Raw genomic sequence first — 11071 nt, forward strand, 5'->3', positions numbered from 1 at the left:
ATGGGGTGGGATGAATGGAGGTGCAGGAGCAGGGCTGGGGGAACGTCGCTCAGTGGCGGGGTGGGATGGATGGAGGTGCAGGAGCAGGGCTGAGGGAACATCGCTCAGTGCTGGGGTGGGATGGTTGGAGGCGTAGGAGCAGGGCTGAGGGAATGTCACTCAGTGCTGGAGTGGTATGGTTGGAGGTTCAGGAGCAGGGCTGGGGGAATGTCGCTCAATGGTGGGGTGGGATGGATGGAGGTGCAGGAGCAGGGCTGGGGGAACGTCGCTCATGGTGGGGTGGGATGGGTGGAGGTGCAGGAGCAGGGCTGGGGGAACGTCGCTCAGTGCTGGGGTGGGATGGATGGAGGTGCAGGAGCAGGGCTGAGGGAACGTCGCTCAGTGCTGGGGTGGGATGGTTGGAGGCGTAGGAGCAGGGCTGAGGGAACGTCGCTCAGTGCTGGTGTGGGATGGATGGAGGTGCAGGAGCAGGGCTGGGGGAGCGTCGCTCAGTGGTGGAGTGGGATGGATGGAGGTGTAGGAGTAGGGCTGGGGGAACGTCGCTCAGTGGTGGGGTGGGATGGATGGAGGTGCAGGAGCAGGGCTGAGGGAACGTCGCTCAGTGCTGGGGTGGGATGGTTGGAGTAGCAGGAGCCGGGCTGAGGGAACATCGCTCAGTGGTGGGGTGGGATGATTGGAGGTGCAGGAGCAGGGTTGAGGGAACGTTGCTCAGTGGTGGGGTGGGATTGTTGGAGGTGCAGTAGCGGGGCTGAGGGAACATCGCTCAGTGATGGGGTGGGATGGATGGAGGTGCAGGAGCAGGGCTGAGGGAACGTCGCTCAGTGGTGGGGTGGGATTGTTGGAGGTGCAGTAGCAGGGCTGAGGGAACATCGCTCAGTGATGGGGTGGGATGGATGGAGGTGCAGGAGCAGGGCTGAGGGAACGTCGCTCAGTGGTGGGGTGGGATGGATAGAGGTGCAGGAGGAGGGCTGGGGTGGGATGGTTGGAGGTGCAGGAGCAGGGTTGAGGGAACGTCGCTCAGTGGTGGGATGGGATGGATGGAGGTGCAGGAGCAGGGCTGAGGGAACATCGCTCAGCGGTGGGGTGGAATGGATAGAAGTGCAGGAGCAGGGCTGGGGGAATATCGCTCAGTGCTGTGGTGGGATGGTTGGATGTGCAGGAGCAGGGTTGAGGGAACGTCGCTCAGTGGTGGGATGGGATGGATGGAGGTGCAGGAGCAGGGCTGGGGGAGCGTCGCTCAGTGGTGGGGTGGGATGGATGGAGGTGTAGGAGCAGGGCTGAGGGAACGTCGCTCAGTGGTGGGGTGGGATGGATAGAAGTTCAGGAGCAGGGCTGGGGGAATATCGCTCAGTGCTGGGGTGGGACGGTTGGATGTGCAGGAGCAGGGTTGAGGGAACGTCGCTCAGTGGTGGGATGGGATGGATGGAGGTGCCGGATGAGGGCCGAGGGAACGTCACTCAGTGCTGGAGTGGGATGGTTGGAGGTTCAGGAGCAGGGCTGGGGGAACGTCGCTCAATGGTGGGGTGGGATGGATGGAGGTGCAGGAGCAGGGGTGGGGGAGCGTCCCTCAGTGGTGGAGTGGGATGGATGGAGGTGTAGGAGCAGGGCTGGGGGAACGTCGCTCAGTGGTGGGGTGGGATGGATGGAGGTGCAGGAGCAGGGCTGTGGGAACGTCGCTCAGTGCTGGGGTGGGATGGTTGGAGGAGCAGGAGCCGGGCTGAGGGAACATCGCTCAGTGGTGGGGTGGGATGGTTGGAGGTGCAGGAGCAGGGTTGAGGGAACGTCGCTCAGTGGTGGGATGGGATGGATAGAGGTGCAGGAGCAGGGCTGAGGGAACGTCGCTCAGTGGTGGGGTGGGATTGTTGGAGGTGCAGTAGCAGGGCTGAGGGAACATCGCTCAGTGATGGGGTGGGATGGATGGAGGTGCAGGAGCAGGGCTGAGGGAACGTCGCTCAGTGGTGGGGTGGGATGGATAGAGGTGCAGGAGCAGGGCTGGGGTGGGATGGTTGGAGGTGCAGGAGCAGGGTTGAGGGAACGTCGCTCAGTGGTGGGATGGGATGGATGGAGGTGCAGGAGCAGGGCTGAGGGAACGTCGCTCAGTGGTGGGGTGGGATGGATGGAAGTGCGGGAGCAGGGCTGAGGGAACGTCGCTCAGTGGTGGGGTGGGATGGATAGAAGTGCAGGAGCAGGGCTGGGGGAATATCGCTCAGTGCTGGGGTGGGATGGTTGGATGTGCAGGAGCAGGGCTGAGGGAACGTCGCTCAGTGGTGGGGTGGGATGGATGGAAGTGCAGGAGCAGGGCTGAGGGAACGTCGCTCAGTGGTGGGGTGGGATGGATAGAAGTGCAGGAGCAGGGCTGGGGGAATATCGCTCAGTGCTGGGGTGGGATGATTGGATGTGCAGGAGCAGGGTTGAGGGAACGTCGCTCAGTGCTGGTGTGGGATGGATGGAGGTGCAGGAGCAGGGCTGGAGGAGCGTCGCTCAGTGGTGGGGTGGGATGGATGGAGGTGCAGGAGCAGGGCTGAGGGAACGTCGCTCAGTGGTGGGGTGGGATGGATGGAGGTGTAGGAGCAGGGCTGGGGGAACGTCGCTCAGTGGTGGGGTGGGATGGATGGAGGTGCAGGAGCAGGGCTGAGGGAACGTCGCTCAGTGCTGGGGTGGGATGGTTGGAGGAGCAGGAGCCGGGCTGAGGGAACATCGCTCATTGGTGGGGTGGGATGGTTGGAGGTGCAGGAGCAGGGTTGAGGGAACGTCGCTCAGTGGTGGGATGGGATGGATAGAGGTGCAGGAGCAGGGCTGAGGGAACGTCGCTCAGTGGTGGGGTGGGATGGTTGGAGGTGCAGGAGCAGGGTTGAGGGAACGTCGCTCAGTGGTGGGATGGGATGGATGGAGGTGCAGGAGCAGGGCTGAGGGAACGTCGCTCAGTGCTGGGGTGGGATGGTTGGAGGAGCAGGAGCCGGGCTGAGGGAACATCGCTCAGTGATGGGGTGGGATGGATGGAGGTGCAGGAGCAGGGCTGAGGGAACGTCGCTCAGTGGTGGGGTGGGATGTATAGAGGTGCAGGAGCAGGGCTGGGGTGGAATGGTTGGAGGTGCAGGAGCAGGGTTGAGGGAACGTCGCTCAGTGGTGGGATGGGATGGATGGAGGTGCAGGAGCAGGGCTGAGGGAACGTCGCTCAGTGGTGGGGTGGGATGGATGGAAGTGCAGGAGCAGGGCTGAGGGAACGTCGCTCAGTGGTGGGGTGGGATGGATAGAAGTGCAGGAGCAGGGCTGGGGGAATATCGCTCAGTGCTGGGGTGGGATGGTTGGATGTGCAGGAGCAGGGTTGAGGGAACGTCGCTCAGTGGTGGGATGGGATGGATGGAGGTGCCGGATGAGGGCCGAGGGAACGTCGCTCAGTGATGGAATGGGATGGTTGGAGGTTCAGGAGCAGGGCTGAGGGAATGTCGCTCAGTGGTGGGGTGGGATGAATGGAGGTGCAGGAGCAGTGCTGGGGGAACGTTGCTCAGTGTTCGGGTGGGATGGATGGAGGTGCAGGAGCAGTGCTGGGGGAACGTCGCCTAGTGCTGGAGTGGGATGGTTGGAGGCGCAGGAGCAGGGTTGATGGAACGTCGCCCAGTGCTGGGGTGGGATGGTTGGAGGCGCAGGAGCAGGGTTGAGGGAACATCACTCAGTGTTCGGGTGGGATGGATGGAGGTGCAGGAGCAGGGCTGGGGGAACGTCGCTCAGTGCTTGGGTGGGATGGTTGGAGGTTCAGGAGCAGGGCTGAGGGAACGTCTCTCAGTGTTGGGGTGGGATGGATGGAGGCGCAGGAATAGGGCTGGTAGAATGTCACTCAGTGCTGGGCTGAGAGAGTCTCAGGAGCAGGGCTAGGGAGGACATTGCCATGACTAGCGAACATGGCTTTGTGGAGTGGCTGGGAGAATTCATAGGTAGGTCACTGAATGCCTTCGTGGGCTTGTGATGGACAGACTTATTGGCCCAGGTGCTCAGTAAAACCCTGACTGGACTCTGGCACCAGGGGTTCCCAGAGGAGCTGGGCCATGAGCATATTGCTCTGGCTCTTCTGCCTGTATGTGTGCATACATGTGTGCCTGCCCCTGCACTTTTGATTACACGCGTGCACGCGGGAAAGTGTGGGGCTCCAGCGCTGGTTCCCTCTCTCTCAGCCCAACCTGTGCTTCACCCCAGTAACTCAGTGGGCGGCATGAAGCAGGTGAGATCCTGCTGACATTTACACTGTGCAAAAGGGCACTTTAATAAAGCCGAGCGAGTGGCTCCCACGGCAAACAGCGCGCAGGGCCGTGCCGCCCAACGGGGGCTGCTGGGTTTTTTTCCTCTTTAATTGCAGTGTGTTTTCTGCTCTCCTTCTTTGCCATGGCAACGCCTGCCTGGCGTGTGACTGTGCCTCCAGCGCACATTGTTTGGGAAAGGTCACTCGTGGTGCTGGTGGGCTCGGCAGAGTGACGACTTTTATTTTTACATATTTATGAACTTGAAGGTAATTACAGCCCCTTCACAGGCCTTCATCTCCCCATTGCCACTCTTTGTGTGGAGACAGACACTCCAGGCTCGTTCCAGGGGGCTGATCAAACCTGCAAACAAACACCACAGCGCTGGGTGCTATTGTACACATGCCCCACACCACCCTTCTACAAATTATGCAGTCGAGTTTCCCGCATTTGGGGAAATCGCAGGGGTCAGCACACCCGCAGTGCAATGGATGAGTCTCACCCTGGGAAAACCACCTTCGTGATCATGGTATCTCCCCTGCCAGGTAAGTAGCCAGGGTGAGAATGCTAACGGCTGCAAAGTGGGAACCACCTCCCAAGGCCCAGCACCTGCACTCCCAGCTTCTCCCACCAGGGGGCGCCATGGGGAGCAGGACAGAGCACTGGGGCGGGGGAAGCTCCTGGCTACTCCAGCCCCAGCCTATCCCAGCAAGGGGTGCCATGGGGAGCAGGACAAAGCACTGTCTGGTGGGGGCTCCCAGCAACTCCAGCCCCAGCCTATCCCAGCAGGGGGTGCTGTGTTGAGCGGGGCAGAAGCGTTAGCTGGGATGGAGGGGAGCTCATGCAGAGAGGGTGGGAGTTGTGGGTCAAGGAACCAGGCCAGAGCCTCCTGTTTAGCATCCCAGAAGGGGACCAGGGAGGGTGCTGCCCATCCCAGCGCTGCCCTGCACCCTGGTGAGGGTACAGTGAATGCCATGTCTCCCTGCCATGCCCAGGGCAGCTCGGGTAGGGGCTGCTCAGGGGCTTGGTGGGGCTAGGAGCAGTGCCCTGGGCTGGCATGACAAGCGATGGAGTGACAAGGCTGTGAGCCCTGTCATGCCCACAGCAGGTTGCAGTGCTGGGCCCTCATGCTGGTCCAGGGGGTTCCTCTGCCTACTGCCAGATTCGCTCTCCAGGGCAATGGACATGGCATCCAAATGGGACAGGGCGAACGGGGTCAGAACAAGCACCAGCCCCTCCCCTGAGCCTTCAGCCAGGACTAACCATGAACCTGGACTTCCTGGGCAAGGTCCCAGCCCCCCACCTGCTCCTGGAACTTTCCCTACGACGAGGTCTGCTGGGGTAGCTGGGTGACCCTGAGCTGGCCATGCCTTTCCCTCAGTGGCAGCAGCCACAATCCAGCACTCTGGGACTGGATTCCCCTCCAGGACTGGGCCCAAAGTGAGGTAAGGAGATCTGAGCTCCGCAGCCCTCCTGCCACACTCAGCACTGATTGATGCAGATTTGGACCTGCAGTGTCCTGGGGTCAGAAGCAATGTGTGGGTGCACTCTGGGCAGGGAGCATGCATACACAAAGGCCCAGCCATAGGGAACAGTCCTACCAACAGCAAGCCCCCGGGAGGGCGTGCCATGTTACTAGTGCCTGGGAGCCCCGTGGGGCAGGGCACGCCATGCTCTTAGTGCCTGGGAGGCCTGTGGAGCAGGGCGTGCCATGCTCCTAGTGCCCAGGAGGCCCGTGGGGTAGGGCATGCCATGGGCCCCTCATGGGGGAAGCAAGATTGAGAGCCAGGTTGGAGATTAGCCCACAGCACCTGCTACCCATGGTGTGGGAAGGGACGAGCCCCAGCAGCAGCTAGACAAAATTGTCAGGGCATGAGAAGCTGGAGTCTCTGGGGGTCCAGCACAGCCCTGTGAGGCCCAGAGCCCACAGGAATGTGTAGGGTTAAACATTCAAGTGCACTCTCTGCCAATTTGGAAAGCTCAAGAGCATTTCCAGTGCTGTGTTACTCACAAGCCACTTCTCCTGCTGGCCACAACCTCCCTGCTTAATTAGTTTTCAGAATGATACATTTTTAAAGTCGTTATTTCCAGACATGTTCAAAGTTAGAGCATTTACTCTGCTCCAGTTCATAGGCAGCTCCCCCCGGCTGCCTGCTCCTCTCAGCCCACTGGCAAATCCCCCAGCCTGTATGCTCTCCCGCACCAACCCACTGGCTCCCCATCCAGCCTGGTCACTCCTCCACACACTCCACACCCCTCGCTCACTATCCCGACTCCAGCCTGCTCATCCCAGTTCCATCTTCCCACACCATGGGCATGGGAAGCTCTCAGCCAGGTGGACTCTGCTGTGTTACCCTGCAGTTGTCTGATTCCCCCAGGTTCTGGTCCAGGACATTCTCCCAGCAGGCAGTGGCTGGCTGCTCCCCAACCCAGCGTGGGACTTGTGTTTGGTGCCTACAAGGAGCGTCTGGTGTCTCCACTAAAGGGGGTGTCTGCAGGAGGAGCTGGAGTCTGGCACAGCTTTCCGCACAGTGTCCTGAGCTCTAAGCTGCCCTGGGTTCCACTGAACTGCAAGAATCCTGGGGAGGGTTGCCAACTTTCTATCACCCTTTGCCCCATCCATTGCCCCGCCCCTTCTGGGGGCCCCGCCCTTCCCCACCCTTTCTCTGAGACCCCACTCCCACTCACTCCATCCTCTCTCCCTACATCGCTCACTCTTCCCCACCCTCGCTCATTTGCTCACTTTCACCGGACACCTGGTCACCCTAATCCTGGGGTGAGAGGAAACTGCCTTTTGCTTTGAATCTAGGCCAGGAGACTGGCCAGCTGGAGGAGGAAGGATTCCCCTGGCTGGGACTGTGGGGGGGACTAGGTCTCCCCTGGGTCTCCCACCTATCCCTCACCCACCGGATCCTCCCACACCATGGCCACTGGTCTTCCCACACCCCAGCCACTGGCTCCTCACACATCACGGCCACTGGCTCCTCCCGCACCACAGCTTCCTTGGGTTCTGCTGGTATTACTGGCGCTTCGTTAAGGGATCTTCTACTATCGTTTGTCCCTTGAATGAGCTGACACCAGATACCCAGAGAAGACGTACATTCGAGAGTACCAAGAGGCCCAATCCCATAGGCAGAGAGCCGTTTGGTGAGCGAGGGACACTAGGTGTGCACACACTTTCTGCACAGTGTTTTGATCAAGAGTTTCATGGAAGCTACTGTTCTAGCATTTGCCTGCTCAGACAAACCATCTTTGTGGCATGTGTATGCCTGTCTGGCTGGCTGGGTACTGTGCTGGGTACATCAGGAACATCCTGGAGGCCATCATCCTGTATCATAGAATCATAGAAGATTAGGGTCAGAAGAGACCTGAGGAGGTCGAATCCCCTTCTCAAAGCAGGACCAACCCAACTAAATCATCCCAGCCAGGGCTTTCTCAAGCCGGGCCTTAAAAACCTCTAAGGATGGAAATTCCGCCATCTCCCGAGGTAATGCATTCCAGTGTTTCACCACCCTCCTAGTGAAATAGTGAAATAGCCTCAGTCTAACATCTTCAGAGAGGAACTTCCCAGTGCATGAGCTGCAGATCTTGGCATTGAAATCGGCTGTGGTAGAAATGTCTCATGATTACCTATCCAGAGCAGTGTCCCATCAGAACTGTTAACAATCCGCTCACATATGTTATGCAATCAGCCAAATTGGATGCAGCTGGACATCACTGATGTGCTAGCTGCATGTGACTTTCACATTCAGTATCAGCCCAGGAAAAGCAATATTGCTGCCGATGTTCTGGCTTTTTCTCCACATGGCCGACTGGCCTAGCAACCTGTGGTTGGAAATATCAGCACCAGGAGAGGGCATTGTGCAAATTGCAGTCTACCCAAATTGGATTTACTACAGCCAGGGTAGACAGAGTAGTAGAGATCATGGGCAGCGTGTGTCTCCCACATTTGGGGAGGCTGGGCCTGAGCACCGGAAGCTTCCTAGAAGGGGAAAGGACCACTGGCGCCTGGACTGTGGCCCTACCCCCTGCTCTTCCCCAAGGCCCGTCTCCGCTCAGCCTCCTCCCCCTGAAGCCCCACCCATGCTCCACCTCTCCTCCACCCCAGGCCCTTCTCCCACTCGGCCCCCTCCCCTGAGGCCCCCCTACCCACCGCTCGTGTCTCTTCACCCCCTCCCCCAAGGGCCCGCTGCCTGTACCTCTGCCTCTTAGGGGACAAAGAGATGCAAGCAGCGGGCGGGGGCCCCCTGGGGGCCGCAGTGGAGAAGCGTGGTCAGCATTTGTCTTGGGGAGGGGGCGGATTGGGGACAGGAAGAGGAGCAGGGCCACAGGGGAAGAGCAGGATGCAGGAATGGGGCCGTGGAGTGGATGGGGGGGCAGGGCCATGGCCTGGCTGCCTTTTCGGCGGCACTCACAAGTGCCAGGCTAGACAACACATCCTGTTTGGGGAGGCTTAGCCTCCCCTGGCCTATTATATCTGCCACCCATGGTAGAGATGCTGGGAGCTCCCCGTGAAGACTGCTCTTGCAGTATCCATGTTGTGTTGCTAACCTGAACTTCACCTCCCTGCCTCAGCTTAGTTGTGAAGACCTCAAGAAAGCACAATTGGCAGATTCTACTCTCAAAGACACTGTTGTAGCTAAAATACAAAGAAAACCAATTGGCTGGGTGAAATCATAGAATCATAGAATATCAGGGTTGGAAGAGACCTCAGGAGGACATCTAGTCCAACCCCCTGCTCAAAGCAGGACCAACACCAACTAAATCATCCCAGCCAGGGCTTTGTCAAGCCGGGCCTTAAAAACCTCTAAGGATGGAGATTCCACCACCTCCCTACATAAAAAATCCACTCATCCTGTTGTTTTACTTATGCTTCAAGAGGATGGACAAGTTGCTAGTACAAGGAGACTTGTTGTATTGAACCATCTGTGACCACTGGATCATACTTTGAGACAGTTCATATTGCCAAAGGAATATCACTAAATTGTGCTTAAGTCCCTGCACGATGGCACAGGGGACATGGGAATTGATAAACGTACTGCCCTAGTTACACACCAATTCTATTGGCCTTATCTAGCTCTAGGGTTGGCAGGCATCCGGTTTTCAACTGGAACGCCTAGTCAAAAAGCGACCCTGGCAGCTCCAGTCAGACCTCTAACCGGGCCATTAAAAGTGTAGTTGGTGGCGTGGTGGGGCTAAGTCAGGATCCCTGCCTGCCCTGGCTCCATGCAGTGCTTGAAAGTGGCTGGCATGTTCCTGTGGCCCGTAGGCATGGGGCGGCCATGGAGGCTCTGTGCGCTGCTCCCTCCCTGAGTGCTAGCTCCGCAGCTCCCATTGGCCAGGAACCGTGGCCAATGGGAGCTGTGGGGGCAGCACCTGTGGATGAGGTCAGTACGCGGAGCTGGAGGGACATGCCGGCCACTTCCCAAGAGCCACCTGAGGTAAGCTGCCCAGAGCCTGCACCCCTCACCTCCTTCCACACTCCAAACCCCTTGGCCTCAGCCCGGAGGCCCCTTTTGCATTCCAAACCCCTCATTCTGGCCCCACCCCAGAGCCCACACCCCCCAGCCAGAGCACTCCCCCTCCCCCACGCCCCACCCACCTGTCCCAGCCCGAAGCCCCCTCCTGAAATGCCAAATCCCTCATCCACAGCCTCACCCCAGAGCCCGCACCCCCATTTGGAGCCCTTCCCCCTCCCACAGCTCAACTCCCTGCCCCATCCCAGTGAAAATAAGTGAGTGAACGAGGGTGGGGGAGAGCGAGCGACAGAGGAAGGGGAGATGGAGTGAGTGGGGGCAGGGTCTCAGAGAAGGGGTGGGGCAGGGGCAGAGCTTCAGGGAAGGGTGAGTAAAGGGCAGGGCAAGGATGTTTGGTTTTCTGTAATCAGAAAGTTGGCAACCCTATCTAGCTCATGATGTGAGCAATGTTTTACAAATTGTGCTTGATACATAGCTGCAAAAGAATTACCTAAGGAATCAGCAAGTATGGCCCGTAGAGGAGCAATGGACCTAGTCTGCATCAATTTCTTGACAACAAAAGCTGATACAAGTGATATGACTAACGTCTTGGTTGTTCCCGATCACCGCACGGATATGCCCATGCCCAACCAATAACCAAAAAGCAGCAACAGTAGCCGAAGTCTGATAGTAGCATATTTCTATCACTATGGACTTCCCAGCACCTACATTCCTTCTGACCAGGACCAGAGCTTCGAGAGCAGATTAATTAAAGAACTTCTTTTAGTGACTGATATAGGGAAGTCCTGTGCTGACCCATTTCATCCTCAAGAGATCCACAGCTGGAGAGGTTTAACAAACTTTACTGAACATGCTGAGCAGTCTGGAGACTCAGCAAAAGTGTCAGTGGAGTCATCACATAACACATTTGGTCCATGCATACACCCGCAGCGAAGCCACACGGCTCTCCCCTAATCCTCTCATATTTGGGAGAGAGGACAGATTGCCAGTGGACCTTTGTTTTGGTCACATGGGGCAAGTCACAAGACCTGTTTACAGCACGTAATTCAATTAAAGGATCAACTCAATGCAGCGTGGAAATTGGCCACCAGCTGTGAAGAGAAACCAGCCAAACAAGATCCATTCTGACCTGTGGGTGCAAGAGTGTGAGATGCTATCTGGTGCTAGGATGCTCCTGAGAAATTTGGGAGTACCTGGGAAACACAAGTTGCTTGACAAGTGGAAACCAGATCCATGTGCAGTGGAGTGGAAGTTACCAAGAATTCTGGTTCACTGCATGAAGTCTGAAAATGGTCACTGGAGTGTACGGGTTTTACACAGAAACCTACAAGCCATGGATGGATGGTCAGATTCTCTAAGGAG

General features: G+C 58.1%; 1 non-coding gene across 1 annotated transcript; it reads right to left on the reverse strand.

The window, feature by feature from the left end:
* Positions 1–4619: 4619 nt before the first annotated feature.
* Positions 4620–4785, reverse strand: LOC119860832. Its single transcript, XR_005294652.1, has one exon. It is a non-coding gene; the product is annotated as a U1 spliceosomal RNA (small nuclear RNA).
* Between the last annotated feature and the right edge of the window lie 6286 nt (positions 4786–11071).

This window comes from Dermochelys coriacea, chromosome 8 (genome assembly GCF_009764565.3).
Source record: "Dermochelys coriacea isolate rDerCor1 chromosome 8, rDerCor1.pri.v4, whole genome shotgun sequence".
Classification (NCBI taxonomy): Eukaryota; Metazoa; Chordata; order Testudines; family Dermochelyidae; genus Dermochelys; species Dermochelys coriacea.